We start from the raw sequence: 22,024 nt of genomic DNA on the forward strand, positions 1-22,024 counted from the left end.
ACTACTAGCCAGACTGATAAAAAAGAAAAGAGAGAACAACCAAATTGATGCAATAATAAACAATAAAGGGAAAATCACCACAGATTCCAAATAAATTCAAACCATCATCAGGGAATATTACAAACAACTCTATGCACATAAACTAGTAAACCTGGAAGGAATGGATAAATTCCTGGACACCTGTGTCCTCCCAAGCCTAAACCAGGAGGAAGCCGAAACTATGAATAGAGCAATAACAAGGTCTGAAGTCGAGGCAGCAATTAAGAGCCTACCACACAAAAAAAGCCCAGGTCCAGATGGGTTCACAGCCGAATTCTACCAGACACACAAAGAGGAGCTGGTACCATTCCTTCTGAAACTATTCCAAATAATCCAAAAAGAGGGAATCCTTCCCAAATCATTTTATGAGACCAACATCATCCTGATACCAAAACCCAGCAGAGACCCAGCAAGAAAAGAAAACTTCAGGCCAATATCCATGATGAACATAGATGCAAAAGTCTTCAATAAAATATTGGCAAGTCGATTGCAACAGCACATCAAAAAACTTATCCATCATGATCAAGTAGGATTCATCCCGGGGATGCAAGGCTAGTTCAACATACGCAAGTCTATAAACGTAATTTATCACATAAACAGAACCAAAAACAAAAACCACATGATTATCTCAATTGACGCAGAGAAGGCAGTTGAAAAAATTCAACAGCCCTTTATGCTAAAAACCCTCAATAAACTCAGTATTGACGGAACATATCTCTAAGTAATAAAAGCTATTTATGACAAACCAACAGCCAATATCATACTGAATGGGCAAAAACTGGAAGCATTCCCTTTGAAATCCGGCACTAGACAAGGATGCCCTCTTTCACCACTCCTATTCAATATAGTACTGGAAGTTCTAGCCAGAGCAATCAGGCAAGAAAAAAAAATAAAGGGTATTCAAATAGGAAAGGAGGAAGCCAAACTGTCTCCATTTGCAGACGACATGATAGTATACCTGGAAGACCCCATCGTCTCAGCCCAAAATCTCCTGAAACTGATAAGCAACTTCAGCAAAGTCTCAGGATATAAAATCAATGTGCAAAAATCACAGGCATTCCTATACACCAAAAACAGACTTAAAGAGAGCCAAATCAAGAACAAACTGTCATTCGCAATTGCTACAAAAAAAAAAAAAAAACAAAAACCTAGGAATACAACTTACAAGGAACGTAAGGGACCTCTTCAAGGAAAACTACAAACCACTGCTCAATGAAATAAGAGAGGACACAAACAGATGAAGAAACATTCCATGTTCATGGTTAGGAAGAATCAGTATCGTGAAAATGGCTAGACTTTTCGTGTTTTTAATGCCTTATCATGAAACAAATTATTTAGTGCTAACAATGTATTTTAAATTAATGTATTGAATATCTTTTATACTGTAACAGAAGTTTTTGGAAATGAGGTGAAAATTTGCTCTAGGTTTCCTTATGATTTAATTTATCATGTGATTCTCTCCAACGATGAGCTTGTCAGGGTATTTGAGTGGCAGGTCTCTGTTTTAGTGGTGCTTTTCCCAACCATCCTTCCCAAAGAAGCACCCTAGTTTATTGTTCTGCAAACTTACAGTATATTACATATTTTTATTTGCCTGTTGTCTCTCCACGAGTAGAATACAAACTCCTTGAAGGCACTTTGTCAATTGTGTTCACTGATGTATCTCAAGCTCCTCTGAATGCCAGTGACCTAAGAACTTACACATCTACCCTCAGAATATGTCTCTATGCAGTTTCTTTTCGGGGCCTTGAGATAGGCCTGCTTCCAGCAACTCTCTAAGTTCTTAACCATGCAGTTTATTCTGTCCTTGGCTGTAGCAACAACACTCTTTTTAAAATTATTATCATTTAACTTTAAGTTCTGGGATACATGTGTAGAATGTGCAGGTTAGTTGCACAGGTGTACACTGGTCATGGTGGTTTGCTACACCCGTCAGTGCTCTTTCTTAGTAGTTGACAGTGCAGATGTTCACGATATTGGTATCAAATTGGAAGCTGCTGACCTCTGCTGGCCGCCAGGTTGCCAACGCAAATGCTAGTGTGTTTCTTCCTCTAGGTCGGGCAGAATTCCTTTGAGCTTTGAGCAATTCTTTCAGAGAAAGGAGTCTTCTCCCCACCTTTTGTTTAACTACAGTCCTAGAGAGGCAGGGATACAGTCAGACACAGCCTCCCATTATTCCTGAGGTTTCTCAAACCACATGCCTGTAGCCCCATCTGACACTCTGGGCTTGATTTCTTGACATATGATGATTTTCTCTAAAAGATGCCTCTGTCTTCCCATGAGTCTGGTGTTACAGGAGTTGTCCAGGCCACTCAATGTCCTATATGTTTCTATACCTGAATTCCATTACTGAATTCCATCAAGTTCCTTGCCCCTGGGTTTCTTGACCCAGGAGATGTGAATGAACAATGAATTCAAATTCCTGGAGCATTCTATTAGAGTTAAGAATTTCTCGCATATCCCCTGGCAGTTAGGAGCCTCGTCTGCCCTACATACACTGGGGGCATCTTTGGTGTGTTGTGGCGTCTCCCCATCAGCAAACAAGGTCTTAGGTCTATACCAGCTCAAACAGTAAAGACAGTGGATCACAACCACAAAGATAAAACAGAAGAATAGGCAGGAGTTCTACTCTAGTGCTCTTTTCCAAGATAATTGGTTCTTGGAGAGGAAATGTGGAGTTCATATGAACAGATATGAATGGACTTATTCTATGCCAAGCAGAGCCTATCATGAAGGCTCTGTAGGAAATCTCTTCCCTCCTGTCCCCACATTTGCATTCACCACCAGGTGTCTCTTTAGGTGTTTGAGTTTCAGTTCATCTGTTCATATCATCTCTACATTTCTTCTCTGAGGACCAATTACCTTAAAAAAGAGCACTGGAGTGGAAGTCTTGCCTAGTCTTCTATTCTACCTTTGCAATTGTGAGCCACTGTCTTTACTGTTCGGGTTGATACAGATTGAAGACCTCATTAGCTGATGGGGAGACACCACAACACACAAAGCTGTCCCAACCGTATTTAGGGCAGAGGAGGCTCCTCACGTTTCAGACCATCTTTCCTGCTGTCTCAGGAGAGCAACACACACACACACAAGCTTTTCTAAAGCAAACACACAACATATATTTAGGATTGTGATACATAACTCTTTTATAAAAATATGTTCATTTTAAATGTGAATATGCTCATTGTAGAAATTTTAAAACAAAATATAAGAAGGAAATGGTTTCCCAGATCACTTATAGCCATAGAAACCACTGTTAGCCCTTGATTATTTTTCCTCCCAGTTCTAAGAGTGGTGTTAAGTCATGGTTGCTCTCCTGCTTTAAGTTGTGTATCTTGGTTTTCCATTAAGGGTGAAATCAGTATTTCATTTGATAAACATCATTTTAATAGGTTGCCCGTTACTTCTTTGAGCAATTCTACCACAACATAACAGCCTCTCACTTGGGAAATTTTGGGTCTCTAGTTTTAATTGCTCATACTGATATTGTTATTTTATATATAATACTATAATAATACTAGGGAAAATGAAATAGTAGGCAATCTTCCAATATGTATTGCTTTTGAAGTTAATAATAATACTAATAACCCTTGCTAGTTTAAGGCCTACAATGTGCCACTCAGCTATTTTCACATTACCTCCTTCAGGCCTTAAAACAGTGCTGCATTAAAGTGCTGCAAAACAGTGCTGTATCTTAAAACAGATACACACTGTGAGTCCACGTTTCCAAGATAAGCTCGCTGATTAAGTGATGCTTATTAACTGATACTGATGCTCACTGATTAAGTCACACTCCCTGAGTCATACAGTCATCACAGGTAGGAGCTGGATGTTAGAAGTTAGTTCATCTGAATCTAAAGTCTATGCTGTTTCCATTGTTGAATGCTGCCACAGATAAGCATGTATATATAAAGTTTTCCCTGTTTTCCTGATGTGAAGATAAAAGCGTTTTTTCTGCACTGAAATATGTATCAACTAGGTAGAAAAAATGACCAAGAAATACACTTACATAATCCCTGTAAGTGTAAATGTCCCCCAGCATTCTGCACTGTGGGGAACAGAGATGCACATGACTTAAATTGGGCCGTTTGCATCGTTAAGTAATTATTTCTTGCTGTAGCAAGGCTCAATCAATACTATGCACAGTTGAGGTACTGCCCAAATGAATGATGAGGACTTGCCATGTGTTGAGAGCCTCTTTTGTGCCAGGGAAAATAGGTAGTACTGATAAAGGTGTGAGGAGCGCATTTTAACAAAATGTGACAAACGTGATTGGATCCAAGAAGAGGATCATCAACTCATTCTCTAGAGTGAGAAGCAAGTTAGAGGTGGCTTCCCAGTAAATGGGTCAGAAGGATCCAGCTGCATGAGAAGTTGGGGGAAGCAGTGGGTGAAGAGAGATGGTTTCTCCTTAACACGGTCAGATAGACCCTGAGTGCCTCTTGAGGGCAGCGTTTTTTGTCAGTACCTATCATACTCCTCAAAGTGCCTGGCTCACAAGAGCTTGTCAGTGCACAGAAAGTAGATAGATAGACAAATAGATATAGAGATGTGGATGGAGAGATTAACAGGAATATATAGAAAACAGATGTATGTGTCATAGAGATAGAGATGAAGATAGAGATCAAACAACAGGTATATAGAGATGATAGATTAGATAGCAGATAGATAAGAGATGAGGAAAAATAGATATAGATAGATAGATATAGATAACAGATGTGTGTGAAAGTTAGAGATACAGATAGATCAATCAGTAGAGATAGATAGATGATAGACACACTTATACATGATTTATCTGTCTCTCTACATGGATAGATGATGGCTAGATGGATGAATACAAAAATAAATAAATAAAAAGATTTTCTTCTTTCTATTGTTACTGCAAGCCTTGAGCATATTAGGTGCTCAACAAATAACTAAGGCTCAGGAAAATAAGTGGTTAATGGCTGATATGTTTTCTTATAAACCTTGAGCTGTTGGCACTATGAAGTCTCTTTTCAGCACCTCATGCTTTATTCTGTAGCCTCGTGTGGCATCGAGCCCCATGCTACTGTGAGGTGCACACCCAGGGCAAGGATTTTGGGCAGCCTAGAAGGACCACGTCATCTACATTAAACTCTGCTCTCTCTTTACATTTTTTCTTTTTTTTTTTTTGAGACGGAGTTTCGCTCTCGTTAACCCAGGCTGGAGTGCAATGGCGCGATCTCGGCTCACCGCAACCTCCGCCCCCTGGGTTCAGGCAATTCTCCTGCCTCAGCCTCCTGAGTAGCTGGGATTACAGGCACGCGCCACCGTGCCCAGCTAATTTTTTTTGTAATTTTTAGTAGAGACGGGGTTTCACCATGTTGACCAGGATGGTCTCGATCTGTTGACCTCGTGATCCACCCGCCTCGGCCTCCCAAAGTGCTGGGATTACAGGCTTGAGCCACCGCGCCCGGCCTACATTTTTTCTTTATTTTAAACACAGCCTGAACATGAATGAGACAAACATCTGTAATCTTTTCTAACAAGATCAGAGGATGTCCTTTTTATATTTAGAAGGTGGATGAGATTGAAGTCAAGAAGAGAGGCAGGGGAAAATCACATTATTAACAAACAACATAATCACTGTGAAAATACAATCTCTTTTTTTTCCCCTTTGGAGACCTAGTTACTATATTTTAAAAAGTGCTTGTGCAAGGAAATACAGCTTATTAAAATGCATGACGTCTAGCTTGCCTACACCAATAATCAGAGTATTTATATCTGCTGTCTATACCACAATCTCATGTTGACATGTAATGAGGTTCTTCTTAGTTTTGCGAGGATGACACCACTGTCCATTTGATTTCTCCATCACCTGCTGACCTACTTCCGGTTACTCCCCCAGCAGGCCCTCCTGAGGCAACCTGCTGATGCTCTTGTTGGTTCTTCTACCCCTTTATCTCGTAACAGTCTATCTGATTCACCCCTACAGATGGTTTAAATTGCCACCGACTGGTCAGTAGATGCAACTTCTTATATATCAATTCACCTGCTTCCACAAATAGCTCTGACATCATTTCTCAGATAAATTGGTCTCTCTCTTTCTTCCTATTTTGTTCTCTCTATGATGCCAAATGAAATGTGAATTTTTCTCTCCCATTGGAGTATACCTGTGCTTACATTTAATCTCCATTTATTTTACTCATACACTCCTACCCCAGAGATTTTCAGAAAGTGAGAAAAGTATTAGAGGTTTGGAAATGAATATACATGTCTCTTAGCTTTTGAAATCTTGTTTCCAAACATAGAGCTGACTTCACTAGAGACAAAGAGAAGTATTAGCAATATTCTTAAAGGATGACTCTACAGTGATAATCTGAATTTTATTCTGTGGGCAGATTTCTTTAATGGTGTTTCAGTTATTTATAATAACAACTATATGAAAACCAATGATCATGAAAGAACAGTGATCATTTTTTATGTGAACATAGAGTAATGGGGTTATCTTCAGAGACTCTAAAAATCACAACTTTCCCAAGATCCAGTGTATGTATAGACCTTCACTGAACTGTTTCATTGAGTTATCTTCCTGTTTCCAGCAGGTGGAGGGCTGGACGTCTCTGGAAGAGGAATTAAAGCCCTGAACTGGCCCTCCTCATGCAGTGGCAGGCTAGGCAGCCCTCACTTTTTACCCCAGCTCCAGGTCACATCTGGTAAAATTTCTGCTTAGCTCCCAAAAGCTCTTTGGATCTTGCTGCCCTGGTATTGTTTGTCTTGAGGAATGGGTGTTTTCTCACATGAAGGGAAGAGCTGGGTAGATTGCCTTCCAGGACTTCTGTCTTCCCCTGTATCCATATTTGTGTGAGGAATCATGGCAGAGTCTGTGGGAACTGTGAACACATAAGAGAAAAGAAAATCACTGTGTAATATGACTGAGTGTTTTCTCTAAGAAACAGGAAGCTATCAGCTGTCAGAAACTAATTTTTAAAATACAAAACAAAAAAACAGATTCTTTTCTCCAAAGGCAGGGAGGAAACCTGAAGCTCAGGGCTTTCTAAAGCTTCTTTGAATTTGATAAAAAGTAAAACGCTGAAGATTATTGGGAAAAGGGCAAGTCAGAAGCTCATGGTGATATGCTTTTTTATTTAGGAGATTTTGCTAACTACAGCTTATTTTCAGGAGGTGCGCATATACTGAGCGTCTCTATTATTTTTTGCTTTTCTGCAGCAATTACATAAAAAAATTCAAATTCCCAGACCACATCAACATATTTATTTGTTCTTTGGAAAATGAATTCAGCAGAAAGAAAAAGAATCATACATGTGATATTTTTAAAAGATGTTTTATTTAAATTTTTAATAATGACGAAAGCCCCAAATAATCAAAATTGGCACATTTATATTTTAATTTCCAACCAACCAAGGGAAGCAGAAATTCATGGACTTTGGCAAGGATATTTTAAAGTGTCTTGATGAAGCTTGTGGTGAGTGTACACTACTCTTCACCCCGGAGTGAAGAAAGGACACTCCTGGGGACAGTCGTGGGGCCGTGATGAGTGAAGGGCCACGCCCTAACTTATGATATTGACATCCAGTCCTAGAATTGCACAGTAATTGATATCAATGTGCAAAACACTGCTAAATCAGAAAGACACTTAAGGGAGACCCTCCCTCTCTGCCCCATTTAATTTAACACCCTACTCCAATATATCCTTTCCCCTTTCCTACCTGTTTTTCCCTGGCACTTCTGTAGCCAAGTATTCTATGGTCACATGTAGCCACTGTGTATGGCACTTATTTATTTATTATCTGATCACACACTAGAATGTAAGTCCTTATACATCTGCAGTGTCTGCAAAGTGTGTGAAACACAGTAAGCACTCAATGCATACCTGTAGCATCAATGAATGAATGTGCTTTTAATTACATTAGTAAATATTTATAATGAGATTAAAAAGTTCTATTGACATTGCAGTGTAAATATCTTTAATGGCAGGGCAAATTATGTAAATTGAATTATAGAAGTTCATTGCTGAAACAGAAATTAGAAAATTAGAAATTTTCCATATGACAAAACTGAGTTCAAGAAAAGCTCTAACTTGGCAATGGTCATGTTTGTAGTGCACAACATAATCTAATTCTCTTGTGTCCAAATAAAGCCCCAAATATAACCCATTATTATTATGCATTTGGTTACCTTACTGTTATTAGCATATAGACTATTTGATTTTATATACTTTTAGGCTGTGCCATTTGCATGTGTCAGTATTCAACTGTTGTTTATCTCAAAAATATGTATTCCATTTGCTTCATCCTTAAATATAATGGCTTTATAATTTTATTATTTTTTATCAATGTTTTGAAAAAATTTTTTCATAATAAATGAACCCTTTAAATACTGGAAGTTTCTGTTGCATTGAACTTATTTGAAAATCATAGTCTCTGTCATTTAATAAACAGTGTTTTAGTGTTTTTGTACTGATATAATAGAGCTCCACAGGCTAGATAATTTGTAATTAACAGAAATGTATGTAGCTCATAGTTCTAGAAGTCCGAGATTGGGGGGGTAACATTAGGTAAGGGCCTTCTTGCTGAGTCACTCCACAGTGGACATAAGAAGGTAAGAGAGGACTGAACTTGTCCTTTTATAAAGAATCCACCCCTGAGATACTGAAGCCACCCCTGAGGTACTGAAGCCACCCCTGAGATACTGAACCCACCCCTGAGATACTGAAGCCACCCCTGAGGTACTGAACCCAACCCTGAGATACTGAACCCACCACTGAGATACTGAACCCACTCCTGAGATATTGAACTTACCCCTGAGATACTGGACCCCCCCCTGAGATACTGAACCCACCCCTGAGATGCTGAACCCACTCCTGAGATATTGAACTCACCCCTGAGATACTGGACCCACCCCTGAGATACTGAACCCACCCCTGAGATGCTGAACCTACTCCTGAGATACTGAACCCACCCGTGAGATACTGAACCCACTCCTGAGATACTGAACCCACCCCTGAGATACTGAACCCACCCCTGAGATACTGAACCTACCCCTGAGATACTGAACCCGCCCCTGAGATACTGAACCCGCCCCCGAGATACTGAACCCACCCCTGAGATACTGAACCCGCCCCTGAGACACTGAACCTGCTCCTGAGATACTGAACCCGCCCCTGAGATACTGAACCCGCCCCTGAGATACTGAACCCGCCCCTGAGATGCTGAACCCGCCCCTGAGATGCTGAACCCGCCCCTGAGATGCTGAACCCACTCCTGAGATGCTGAACCCGCCCCTGAGATACTGAACCCGCCCCTGAGATACTGAACCCGCCCCTGAGATACTGAACCCGCCCCTGAGATACTGAACCTACCCCTAAGACACTGAACCCACCCCTGAGATACTGAACCTACCCCTGAGACACTGAACCCACCCCTGAGATACTGAACCTGCTCCTGAGATAACGACCTTAATCCACTCATGAGGGCAAATGCCCCAAACCCAAACACCTCCCATCAGGCCCCAACTCCCAACACTGCTGTATTGAGAAACAAATTTCCAACACATGAACTTTGGGGGACACATCCAAGTCATAGCAAGTCTTATCCTAAAAATATATAAACTAAATGTTTAATAAATAATTGAAAATTATTGGTGAATAAATTATTGTCTTTGTGGCAGAAATTAAATACACACTTTATTTTTTCCACTAATTAAAAGTTTCCAATTCAGGATAATAGACACCTTAAAATTCTATAAGTTTCTAAAACAATGTTCAGTATTTTTTATAAATAAGCATCATTGTTAAAAAATTTCAGTTTCAAGAACAGTTGATTTTTCAACCCATAGAGCCATAATTATTTAATTATGCAAGGATTCTAATTAAGCCCAGAAGGAGAGGCAATCTACTACTTGTGTGTATATATTTATATTAGCCAGGGAAGATATTGATTAAATTTTCATATTAACATTATTTACTTTATCTACTGATTATGATATTTAATGTACTTGCTGAATTGCACAGTATTCCATTTTACAAAGGCAAACTTTAAGGACTAAAGCTTGGACCTCTTGAGCCAAATGATCAAACAGAAAAAGCACTGACGGTTTGGCTTAGGGAGAGCCCCAGCTATAGATAAGGCAGACAAATCAATCAGGAATAATGAGCCATAAAAGAAACAATTGATCATTTTATTTGACTGTTTGATTTAAAATATGCACATGGCTTGGGGGCTCCCAGGCACATTTATACACAGAAATTCCCTTATTTTTTTCACTCCTTCAGCACATATTCATTGGGAGTTTAAGTGGCAGTCATTCTGCCTGTCACAAAGACATCTAGAAATTATAGTAGAAGATCTCACCAAGGAGGATTGGGTGTGACCATCTGAGGGTCCCCTTTAACCTCCTGTAATACGGCTGCCACTTCATGTTAATTGTGTGTGCTCTAGGGTAGCTACAATAAGAAACTGAGATAAGTGAGGAATTAGGAGCTCTAAGAATGGTAACACTGCTCAGACACGGTGGCTCACACCTGTAGGCTGATGAATCACTTGAGGCCAGAAGTTTGAGACCAGCCTTGCCAACATGGTGAAATCCCATCTCTACAAAAAACAGAAAAATTAGCTGGGTTTGGTGGTGTATGCCTGTAATCCCAGCTACTCAGGAAGCTGAGATGTGAGAATCACTTGAGGTGGAGGTTGCAGTGAGCAGAGATTGTGCCACTGCACTCTAGCCTGGGTAACAGAGTGAGACTGCCTCAAAAAAAAAAAAAAAAAAAAAAAAAAGAACAGTTACACTGACAAGTTCACATGCTATTTGAAAGGAATATTTACAAGGAAATCGGAATAATGAGGCTGGTCCAGAAAGGCTAAACGGGTGAGGTGACTTGAGTGTGCCCTGAAGAGAAAGGATTCTTTCCCTGCAGAGAGAACAAGGAACAAAGAGAAAGAGTGGTGCATGCAACACACAAACCAGTAAAAGGGCATGATGGGAGGGTGCCCTTGAGTGGGCTGGCCCTGGTCTGTGGTGGGGGAGAATGGTGAAAGACAGATTGAAGAGGAATTTGGAATTTGTCACTGGGACCCAATTTTGAGGATGGGAACGGCCACAGCAGCACAGAGGAGCTAGGAAGCATGGAGAGACGGACCTTTAGGAGATGTGGGCTTCATGCCGAAAACATTGTAACTAAAGGTGAGCTCTGGTCAGGGACCAAACTTCTCGGACTCTCCGCTTCCCAGATAGATCTTTTTTCTTCTTTCACCTGAAGCCACTTAAGAGATGCAGCACCCTCAGTGAAGTTAGGGGCATGGGAGAGATCAAAAGAAGATAAAGGGCTTTTTTAATATATTTTTTTAGTGTTGCATAGCAGAGTTTATTGAAGGAAGATAAAGTACATTCCTAGAGAGGAATGAAAAACTGTTCTGGGCTGTTCTCGCTGGAAAAATAGTAGTAATCGTGTTTATTTAACGAGGCAATATGCTTTGGAAGAGGAGACAGAGCGGGCTGCTCAAAATAAGGTGCCAGCCAGGGCTTTATATTTGGAAAATAAGCAACAAAGTGAGTCAAGGGATTCATGCGTGCATTTGAAGGGAACATTGCCCATTTTTAAGCAAAACTATACTGTGTGTTTTTTTCTTTCTTTCTTCTTTCTTTCTTTCATTTTCTTTTCCTTCCCTCCTTCCTTCCTTCCTTCCTTCCTTCCTTCCTTCCTTCCTTCCTTCCTTCCTTCCTTCCCTCCCTCCCTCCCTCCCTCCCTCCTTCCTTCCTTCCTTCCTTCCTTTTCTTTTCTTTTCTTTTCTTTCGACAGAGTCTTGCTCTGTTGCCAGGCTGGAGTGCATGGCATGATCTCTGCTCACTGCAACCTCTGCCCCATGGGTTCAGGTGATTATCCTGCCTCAGCCTCCCAAGTAGCTGGGACTACAGGCACACGCCACCACACCTCGCTAATTTTTGCATTTTTTTTTTTTTTAGTAGAGATGGGTTTCACCATGTTGGCCAGGATGGGCTCAGTCTCTTGACCTTGTGATCCACCCTCCTCAGCCTCCCAAAGTGCTGGGATTATAGGCATGAGCCACTGTGCCTGGCTACTGTGTGATTCTTAAGTTCCCCCAGCAAAATTGTCCTTCTGAGAGAGTTTGTAATTTTAACCCTTTCTTCCTGGGAGTAATAAGAGCCTTTCCCATTTCCAGGGCAAGTGCCCTATTGTGGCACCCTGAGCCAGTTGTCCTCCCCTGGGACATGAATCCTCACAGTCTGGGAGACTAGATCAGAGAAGGTGTCTGAGCAGGGCCCTGTGAGCAAAGCAGATGTTTTGATGTGTCATCCCTTCCCAGGCACTCTCACTGGGAAACAGAGTCATGAACACTGTGTTCAATTCTCCTTTTCAATGTGCTTGTTAAGAACTCTGTGAGCATAAAAACTGGGGTGGGGGGGGAAGCTGAAAGATATGAAATCCTGGAAACCAGGCAGTTTCAAGAAATGACTTGTAGGAAAAGAGCCTGGCATCTTTTTGAAGCTTAGAGCAGGCAGAGGAGAAATTAAGCAGGCATGACTCACCAGGTGGCTGCTGGCTCTGAAGACATGGAACTTGTGTCTGAGTCCAAGCTATGGCTAGTAGGCCCCCATCCCAGCTGCCAGCCCAGAACATCCCTAAGGATATGCTTCCTGGGGGCTGTCAATAACTAACTCCCAGTTTGTTTCTGCAATAAGAAATAACATTTTAGTACATTTTGCTCATTTGGAGTTTATGACAACCTTGCACTTAGAGAGGTGGTTATTATTCTCATGTTACAGCTTGTGAAAGGGAGGTTAGGCGAGCATAGTCAGCTGTTCAGCCTCACCTAGCTGGTAAACCACAGATCTCTAATTTGGATTTGTGCCTTTAAGTCATCACTCTCAGGCTCCCCTAATGCTACTATTCTTTCTCTAAGAGCCCTTTTGAGGATGTGTCTGTCATGGTAACTGAGATGCAAGACTTGTGTGATGAGCGACAGTTCCAGGCAGAAGGGGCTTGAGAGCAGGGGACAGAGAGTGAGCAGAGGGGTAGAGAGATGGAAGGCTCCGAGGAGGTCAGAAACTGCTAGGAGAGAGATTTTCCCCCAAGTCAGCAACCTTGCAGCACTGGTCTCCATGAGGAGCAACTCGAATTCAGTTAGTTTTAAAATCCTAGAGTCTTACAGTGTACTGGCAGAGTTCTACATAACAGCCTGAGACAAGAAAAGACAGAGGAAGAAACAGACACCTATCAGCATTCTTGGGACCACTCATCCACTCTCATTATCCTAACGGTCGTTCATGTTTTGATTTCAGCATTGACCATTTCAGCAGAAATTTCTACCCAGGATCAGTGATTTCAGGTATCTTAAAAGCCCGTGGTATTTATCTGGTTTTGCCTTCAGCAGAACGATCATTGCCTGATTGCTCCGCAGGTCTCGAGGGGAGGCTGGTAGCCGCGGCAGTATCTTTATCATAAAGATGATGGACCTTTCTTTCTCCTGATCTCCCTTCGGCTTTTATCTAGTACTCGAAGGTGAAATATTCTGTAGAACATTATGTACAGTATGTTCTTATTTCTTGAAAAAGACAACACAACAAAGCAACTTGTATATGCACATAAACTCTCTGGGAATCAGGTTAACAACGCTTCCCTCTGTTGCTGTGCCTGGGGACTGGGGTGCTGCTGGTGGGTGGTGGTGGGGGGGGGGGGTCTCACATTTTTTATACATTTTATTCTGTAGCATTTTTTAAAACTTGAATTACTCAATTAATAAAATAATACTTTATGAGGTAAATGGAAAATCTAGTTAGATATACGAAAAATTTTTTTAAATAAAACTTTAAAATAAAACTGATTTGGATTCCTTAAAAATTTGCATCTCAGCATCACAACTTTGTAATACAACCTTGTAACAGAGCTGTATATGTACCTCCTGAACCTGTAATAAAAGTTGAAAAAAATTTTGTAGGATATACGGAGAGATTCCAGACGCATGTCCAGGTCAGAGTTCTGTTTTCGAGTTGGAGACGTCCCGGCTTAAATTGTCTAGAAAGATGATTTTTTTTTACTGTTTCCGTGCCATAAGGATGTGTGTAACATATCATCTTCCCCTACCTCCCACCCCGACACCATACGAAGGACTCATTTTGTTATGCAAAGAATATAATCTGAAATGGTTTAATGGGACTTGATTGGCTAGGAGCTGTCAAAGGCAAGCAAAACATATGGAATGTGAAGATATGGACCTGCTAGGAGGACCTCCCAGATGTGACTTTATGCAGTAGCCCCTTCTTAGCTGCGGAGGATATGTTCAAAAACCTCCTCCGCAGGAGGAAAAAATCCTGAAACCATGGATAAAACTGAGCCTTAAAATACATTGTGGTTTTTCCTATACATACATACCTATGATAAAGATTAATTTATAAATTAGGAACAGTAAGAGACTAGCAACAACGACTAGTAATAAAATGATTGTAACAATATGCCAGCATCAGTACCTCCACGCTTTAGAGCCATTCTTAGGTAAAATAAGAGCGACTTGAACACAAGCACTGTGACACCATGACAGTCCATCTGAAAATGAGATGTCTCCCATCCAAGTACTAACCTGGCCCAACCCTGCTTAGCTTCCAAGATCGGACGAGATTGGGCACGTTCAGGGTGGTATGGCCGTAGACACATTCAAAAGTGGGCAAAGGATATGAACAGACACTTTACGAAAGAAGACATATATGAAGCCAACAATCATATGAAAAAATGCTCATCGTCACTGGTCATCAGAGAGATGCAAATCAAAACCACATTGAGATACCATCTCACGCCAGTTAGAATGGCGATCATTAAAAAATCTGGAGACAACAGATGCTGGAGAGGATGTGGAGAAAAAGGAATACTTTTACACTGTTGGTGGGAGTGTAAATTAGTCCAACCATTGTGGAAGACAGTGTGGCAATTCCTCAAGGCCTTAGAAATAGAAATTCCATTTGACCCAGCAATCCCATTACTGGGTATATACCCAAAGGACTATAAATCATTCTACTATAAGGACACATGCACACGAATGTTTATTGCAGCACTGTTTACAATAGCAAAGACCTGGAATCAACCCAAATGCCCATTGATGATAGACTGGATTGGGAAAATGTGGCACATATACACCATGGAATATTATGCAGCAGGCAGAAATGATGAGTTCGTGTCGTTTGTAGGGACATGGATGAATCTGGAGAACATCATCCTCAGCAAACTGACACAAGAACAGAAAATGAAACACCACATATTCTCACTCATAAGCGGGTGATGAAAAATGAGAACACATGGACACAGAAAGGGGAGTACTAAACACTGGGGTCTATTGGGGGGGAAAGGGGAGGGCCAGTGGGAGGGAGAGGTGGGGAGGGATAGCTTGGGGAGAAACGCCAAATGTGGGTGTAGGGGTGAAAGCAAACAAAACACACTGCCATGTGTGTACCTATGCAACTGTATTGCATGCTCTGCACACGTACCCCAAAACCTAAAATGCAATAAAATAATAAGAATTAAAAAAAAAAAATGAGACGTATCTGAAAAGCAAGACAGCTTTCAACACACTGACAGATGTGGGAGGCAGATCAGGGGATACCTCGACAACCTCTGACCCGTCCCACAACTGTTTACATCACATGCTTTTGTGCAGATGACAAAACCTGCCTAGGGTCTTGTCTGTGCATGTCTGGAGAGGACTGGGGACTCATCTGTGCACTGGGAGGATGGGGTAGAGCCACAGGAAGTTCATGCCTTGTGCAGAGGGAGGAATCGGGCCTCTTCAGCTCCTGTGTGTTGGCCTGGTATGCAATCTGTAAAGTGGGAACCCAACGGCAGGACTCCCTCTCGCTTTGCTGAGTGTTTTCTTTCTGCTCTCCTCACCCTTCAAAGTGTCCACATGCCTAATTTTTTTTGGTCATGACACAAGAACTTGGGTTTAGCTGAACTAAGGAGCAAAACTTCTGCATCATTTAGGTGCCCTATATGGGGACATGAGGAAGGGTGAGTGAAGTGTGGACCAAAAAATCTTTTTCCCTTTTATTTCTAAGCTTGTTTGTCCTTGGACTTCTTCTGAGGGTAAAGGAAACTATGCACATCACTCTCGGTGGTTGGGAATGGCAGCGTCGGTCCAATTCAGCCTTTCTATGGCATTTTTCTTCTTTTTTTGGCATGGATAGGCAAGCAGCGGATATGGCCTGAAGGTCCTGCGTGGCAGACTGGCCAGCATTCCCCACTACATGTCCATGGAGTCTTCCCTTCCCCTGGCTGAGAAGGCCAGCTCCCACTGACAGCAGTTAAGTTTTTCTCCCTGTTGGAGGAAACTGCTTGCTTAAGAATAAGTGGTTATTGTCCCAAGCATCTTTCCAACCCTGCATTTTAAGCTGTTTTTTCTTTTTCTACCCAGTTAGCAGTTAACACAGCCCTACACTCAGTGTTTTTTCTTTCCTGCACCAGGCCAGGAGTTAACTTTAAAGTGAGAGTTTTTTCCATTTAGAAAACATTTTACTAGGCCAGGACCCCAATTATCACTGTTTATATTTTCTGTAAACAGTGATATTGTTTTTGTGAGATTGGTCTTAAGCTGTAGCCAACCTGGTGCGCTTTGCGTGTCTTTCTGTATGGTCAGTAGCAAACTTCGCTGCAGACCTCTATCTTGTTTTATGCCTCTGGGAAGTTGCCTGTAACCATGTGGTAGTACTTTCTTTAGGCCTCCACTATTTTACAGTGACAGCTCAGGTTCAGTGCTGGCTTAGGGAATGAGTTCTTTCTGGTTTGGTGTCTGGGTGACTTGCCATTTTTTTGATTCTCTTCCTCTCTACAAACCACCTTGGATTTTCCTTTCTCTAAGTCTTTAGTAAAGTTTAGAAGCCAGAAATTTTGGCCACTTGGTACAGCTAAAGTTGGGTAATAAGGGATTTGAAAAAATTTTCTTAAAGAACACTTAGCTTAATTAAAAGTGGATACCCAAGTTACAGGTATATTTAAAAGGCTTTTATATTTTTCGCTTCTTGGGTCTTGTTTTGCTGAAAATGTTTTTTCTGCATCAGCTGAATTATTTTTCCCCATTTAGCCTTGCCACTCTTATTGCATGCATGAAAGGGAGAGACCTCTGTTTTCCTCATAGAGCCCCAGGAATTAAAAGCAGATAGATCTCTCTAAAAATATGTTTTTGTCTTTCAGCTATCCCTGTTTATTAGGCCTTAGAAACCACATTTTTCTAGTCTTGCTCTTAAAGCACTTCACCCAGAGGCCAGTAATCCAATTAATAAATGGGCAAATGAAAAATCTTCTAGCTATTGGAGTTTTCTCTGCTGGTCTGTGTAGTTACATATGTATTGTGTGTGTGTTGTCTAGGAAAAAAGAGCTCTAATTAATTGACTTAAAGAAGGAAATCTGTAAAGGGAAAATAAAAATTGTGATACCTTGTAGTTCACAGGATTTTAATATTTGAGAAATAAAAGCAGCCTTAAATATTATTGGTAAAATGCAGATATCATCAAAATTTAAAGTTTTTGCCTAGGGTTAAAGGACTGTTTTGAATTAGATAATATAAAGGTGAAAGTTCAAACAAGCTGTTGAAGGATTGTGAAAATTAATCTTACAAAAGAAATTCTATGTGTGAACATACTGGCTAAATGCAAAAGGGTATGATATGGTTTTTCTGTAAACTGGGCATTGAGATAAAAGCAAAACAAGCTACTCTTAAGGCAGTAATCTGCTCTTTGGAAAAACTTGTAAAGGTCTAGAAAAGGTTTTTGCTTTTTAAAATTTCTGAGTCATCGTTTTAGCAAAGTAATAACTTATGGCAATCTGGAATTCTATTTCATAACATAATGTGTTTTAAAACTCTAACACATTTAACAGGTCTCCCAAAGCAAACTTCAGTTTCAAAATTGTCTTTCCTGGTACCTGGCTTTCGGATGCTATAAAGGGAACCTGAAGCATCTGAAAGAAAAAGAAGCAGGGTTATTTGACATGTTTAGGTACATGGGAATGCCAATATGATGTTTAATCTTCTTTAGCCTATATTACAGAGAAAATATTAATTTTCTCAAAGAATCCGAAAATTGTATGGAATTTCTAAAGTTCTAATGTCTGATTCTATGCTCTCAGTCACAATTATAGTTGTTATATTAAGTTATTGTAAACCCCTGAGATAACCAAATGTCTTTATCAATTATGTTTCTAACTGTAACTAACCTGGATATGTTGTTATTTAGAGACAATTCTCTTGTTTTGATTCTCTTCATAAGATGGTTTATAATCAACTATAGAACTTTGACATGTTCTTTCAGATGCAAGTTTCTGATACCGTTAGAGACTGTGACATTGGAATAAAGGAAAATTGTACAGGACTCATAAAGAGCTGAAGCGTTCATGAATATCAAGCAAAACAAGAGTTCCATGAATGGACTCAACTAATAGAAAACCGAATTAATCTTTTTGACGTTTGCTTGCAAAATTACTGATCCTTGTTTTGTTTTTCAGAGTCAAGGAAACTTATCTTGATCTATTTGTGGCCTTTAATAACTGAGTAAGGTATATTCCTGTGAACAAAATTTGGAGCGTATTTGTTTCGCTGTCTGGCTTCTCCAGAATTTGTAGATAGTTGTGAGTATTCTTAACTTATGGCAATATAGTTGTTTGCCTCAGTGCAGTAAAAATCCATTTTCTTTTGCAACAAGATGCAATTGGAGAAACTGGTTGTCTCACCAAGTCTTTGACTGGAGGGGTATGCTTCCCTTTAAGGAGTCAAGCTTGACTACCGGAGCCGATAAAAGCCCCTTGGTCAAACCGGTCTCATACCCTGTCTACACCATCCCAGTACAGGTTTCCCAACCTGCAGTGAATAAAGACTCACTTTCTAACAGGTCCAGGAACCCCATTTTCTTGGGACCTCAGAGGAGTTTACCCAACTCACAGGAATTCAAACGTACAAAACCATACCTCTGTTCAGCTTTAGAAAGTCCTATCTGAGATACTTTGTGAAACAAGAGTTCCATCAAAGCCAATCTAAAAGGCTTATGTAAAAACAATTATTCTTGTGGCACTTTATGCAATATCAGGCCAAGTATAAGACTAAAATCTATTTTTCAAACAACTCAGTCATATCATGATTTGTTTTTAATCATTGTTTTTAAAAATGAGGGCTGGAGAGACAGAAATTATGTTTTAAAACGTATCGCATATTTGTCATTAAATTCTAGACTTATTAGTTGTTTTTAAGTGTTTGCCTACATTTCAGGCTAACTCTGTTTATTCCTGTAAACCAACCAGCCATCTCCAACTCCAGGTCAGAAGGAACAAAAGAGGATGGTAATGTAAACATCTGGATCAATATTCTAGTTCTGAGCAATTATCCTGCAGATCCTGCCAGGTGATGGGAAAAAGCGGGATGTCCATCACCCAGAGGTTTCCTTTTTGGGAAAGTAAGACCAAGGGAGCTAACCAAAGCCAAGTCTCATGCACCCAAATCTTGGCAAGCATAACTATAGCCACCAGTTATCTGGGCATGTCACAAGACATCTTTTTTTCTCTCTGTTTGAAGAGGACTCAATTCCACAGCTTTCTTTTAGCATTTGGCTTATAATAAGGAGTCCATGTGACCCCTCAAAACATATTTTTTGTTCCAAACTCAATTTTAAGCTTCAGGTAGCAGCCTCATGAAAGAAAACTGGATCGGAGGGATCCAGAGGCCGATGGTAGCAGAAGTTAAAAGGTACAGTGAAGGTGAGCCTGACTGATTCCTGCTGATTAAGTCAAGCTTCCCATTTCTTGGATAAAGCCATGCTGGTATTTATAGCATAAACGAGGTGTAGGGAATTCTACGGCTACTGACAGCAGGGGAGATATGGTGTACAAAGCCCCCTGGCCCCCATTAACATGGGTGAAAGGCTTTTTGATACCCATGAACGGCACCCCGTTGCCCTGTTGCACTTGCTGGGACTCAGGGGATATAGGAATGGAAGAAAGAAAGAGAAATACCTCATTTTCTCTCTCACACACACCCTTGGTGTCTGCTAGAAAGAGGAGGAAATCTGGGATGCCTCACTCCTGTTTTTCTAAGTCAGTAACCGTTCATCACCAGTCTGTATGCTTTTAAAATGCATCCTGAAACCCTGGGACTACGTTGAAAGAAATGCCTTCTTTTTTTCTTTTTCCTACTCTCTCCTCTCTTTAAAGAGGTAATTTTGTCTCCATACTACTGGATACTCCCTTGGATACATCCTCCAAACAGGGAAAAGTTAATTTCCAAATTTTAAACTGGTTGATTTAGGATTGGGCTTCGGGGAAGGAAATCCAGAAGTCTGAAATGCCGGCAAAAGGCAAACTTTTTTTTTACCAGTAGGGATTTTTTCCTCCCTCTTCCTGTGCAAATTGGTAAAAGACTTTGGAATTTTTGAGCTGTCCTTACCCCACCTTGTTTCATTTCAATACATGTTTTCTAATAACCCAGTTTGTCTTTTCTCACCTTCAAGCCATCAAGTTTCAAACCATCAAGTTTCAAACCATCATGAAACCAGAGCCTCTGACTATAGCCCTTCTGCAGGGTACCCTTAGATCAGCCTCTGAGTGAGCTCTGACTGCCATTTCCCCAAAATAGTGCCCCCTGTCAGCAGGAAGCTGTTAAGATTGGTCTTTGTCTTTATCCTAATCCTTGCTGTAATGGCAGCTAGATGTACTTCTTTAGAGGGTGGAATGATAGATGCAGGAAACAGATAAGGGGCATCCCTGGAGAATCTCCCACCTTCCCCTACAAGGATTTACATCAGATGCTTTTATGCAGGTGAGGGATCCTGCCCAGGGTCTTGTCTGCAAGTGCCTGCAATGGACTGGGGACCCACCTACACACTGGGAGTATGGGTAGAGTCATGGAAAGTTCATGCCTTGTGCAGTGAGGAGGAGCCTGCCCTCTTCAGTTCATGCGTGGTGGTCTGGTATTCAATCAGTGAGGCGGGAGCCCATTAGCAGGGCTCCCTCTTTCTTTATTTTATTGAGTGTTTTTTTCTTTTCTTTTTTTTTTTCCTTTTTGCCCAATAAATTCTGCTCTTCTCACCCTTCAATGTATCCACTTGCCTAATGTTTCTTGGTTGTGGCTGAACTAAGGAGTAAAAATTCTACATCAACACTATGCAGAATAGTGAACAAGTTAAAGCATATGAGGACAACAGTAGATCTTGGATAACTGAAATCTTGCAAAGCAAAACCTCACCGGGTGCGGTGGCTGTATATAGGAGGTGGTTGTCTAAGTTTTATTTTTAGTACTGAAGATCAAAATCAAATTAACTCAGTGAAAGGTCCTATTTTATTTGCAGAACAAATAAATAATATTATGTGTTTTCTCATTAATTGACAGTTTAAAGACAAAGAATGTCTCAGCCTAATATACTTCTTTATTTTAGGCATCCTTAATTAATTCTGGAATTTGTCCATCTCTGACATAATTCTTAAAGCAAACAAACACTTCATTCCACAAGTCACACTGCGGCAAGGCTATGACTTACTTTAAGAATCCAGTAGGAAAAAACTGTTGGAGCACGAAAGCAACACACCAGCCATACACAGGGTATCCCAAGCACAGGGCCAGGTACAGCTGTAGTGACATGCTTGTCATTCTGTCTCAGGCATAGAAATGACTTTAGAAACATCCAACGGCCGGGCGTGGTGGCTCAACGGCTGGGCGCGGTGGCTCAACGGCTGGGCGCGGTGGCTCACGCCTGTAATCCCAGCACTTTGGGAGGCCAAGGCGGGTGGATCATGAGGTCAAGAGATCAAGACCATCCTAGTCAACATGGTGAAACCCCGTCTCTACTAAAAATGCAAAAAACTAGCTGGGCATGGTGGCGCATCCCTGTAATTCCAGCTACTCAGGAGGCTGAGGCAGGAGAATTGCCTGAACCCAGGAGGCGGAGGTTGCCGTGAGCCAAGATCGCGCCATTGCACTCCAGCCTGGGTAACAAGAGTGAAACTCCATCTCAAAAAAAAAAAAAA

At 40.9% G+C, this 22,024-nt stretch overlaps 1 long non-coding RNA gene across 1 annotated transcript; it reads right to left on the minus strand.

The window, feature by feature from the left end:
* Positions 1-867: 867 nt before the first annotated feature.
* Positions 868-21,667, minus strand: LOC144578251 (uncharacterized). The gene is made up of 3 exons (XR_013523689.1): positions 21,538-21,667; positions 12,568-12,710; positions 868-6,893 (listed from the first exon to the last, which is right to left on the minus strand). It is a non-coding gene; the product is annotated as an uncharacterized LOC144578251 (long non-coding RNA).
* Positions 21,668-22,024: the final 357 nt, after the last annotated feature.

This window comes from Callithrix jacchus, chromosome 11 (genome assembly GCF_049354715.1).
Source record: "Callithrix jacchus isolate 240 chromosome 11, calJac240_pri, whole genome shotgun sequence".
NCBI classification, from domain to species: domain Eukaryota; kingdom Metazoa; phylum Chordata; class Mammalia; order Primates; family Cebidae; genus Callithrix; species Callithrix jacchus.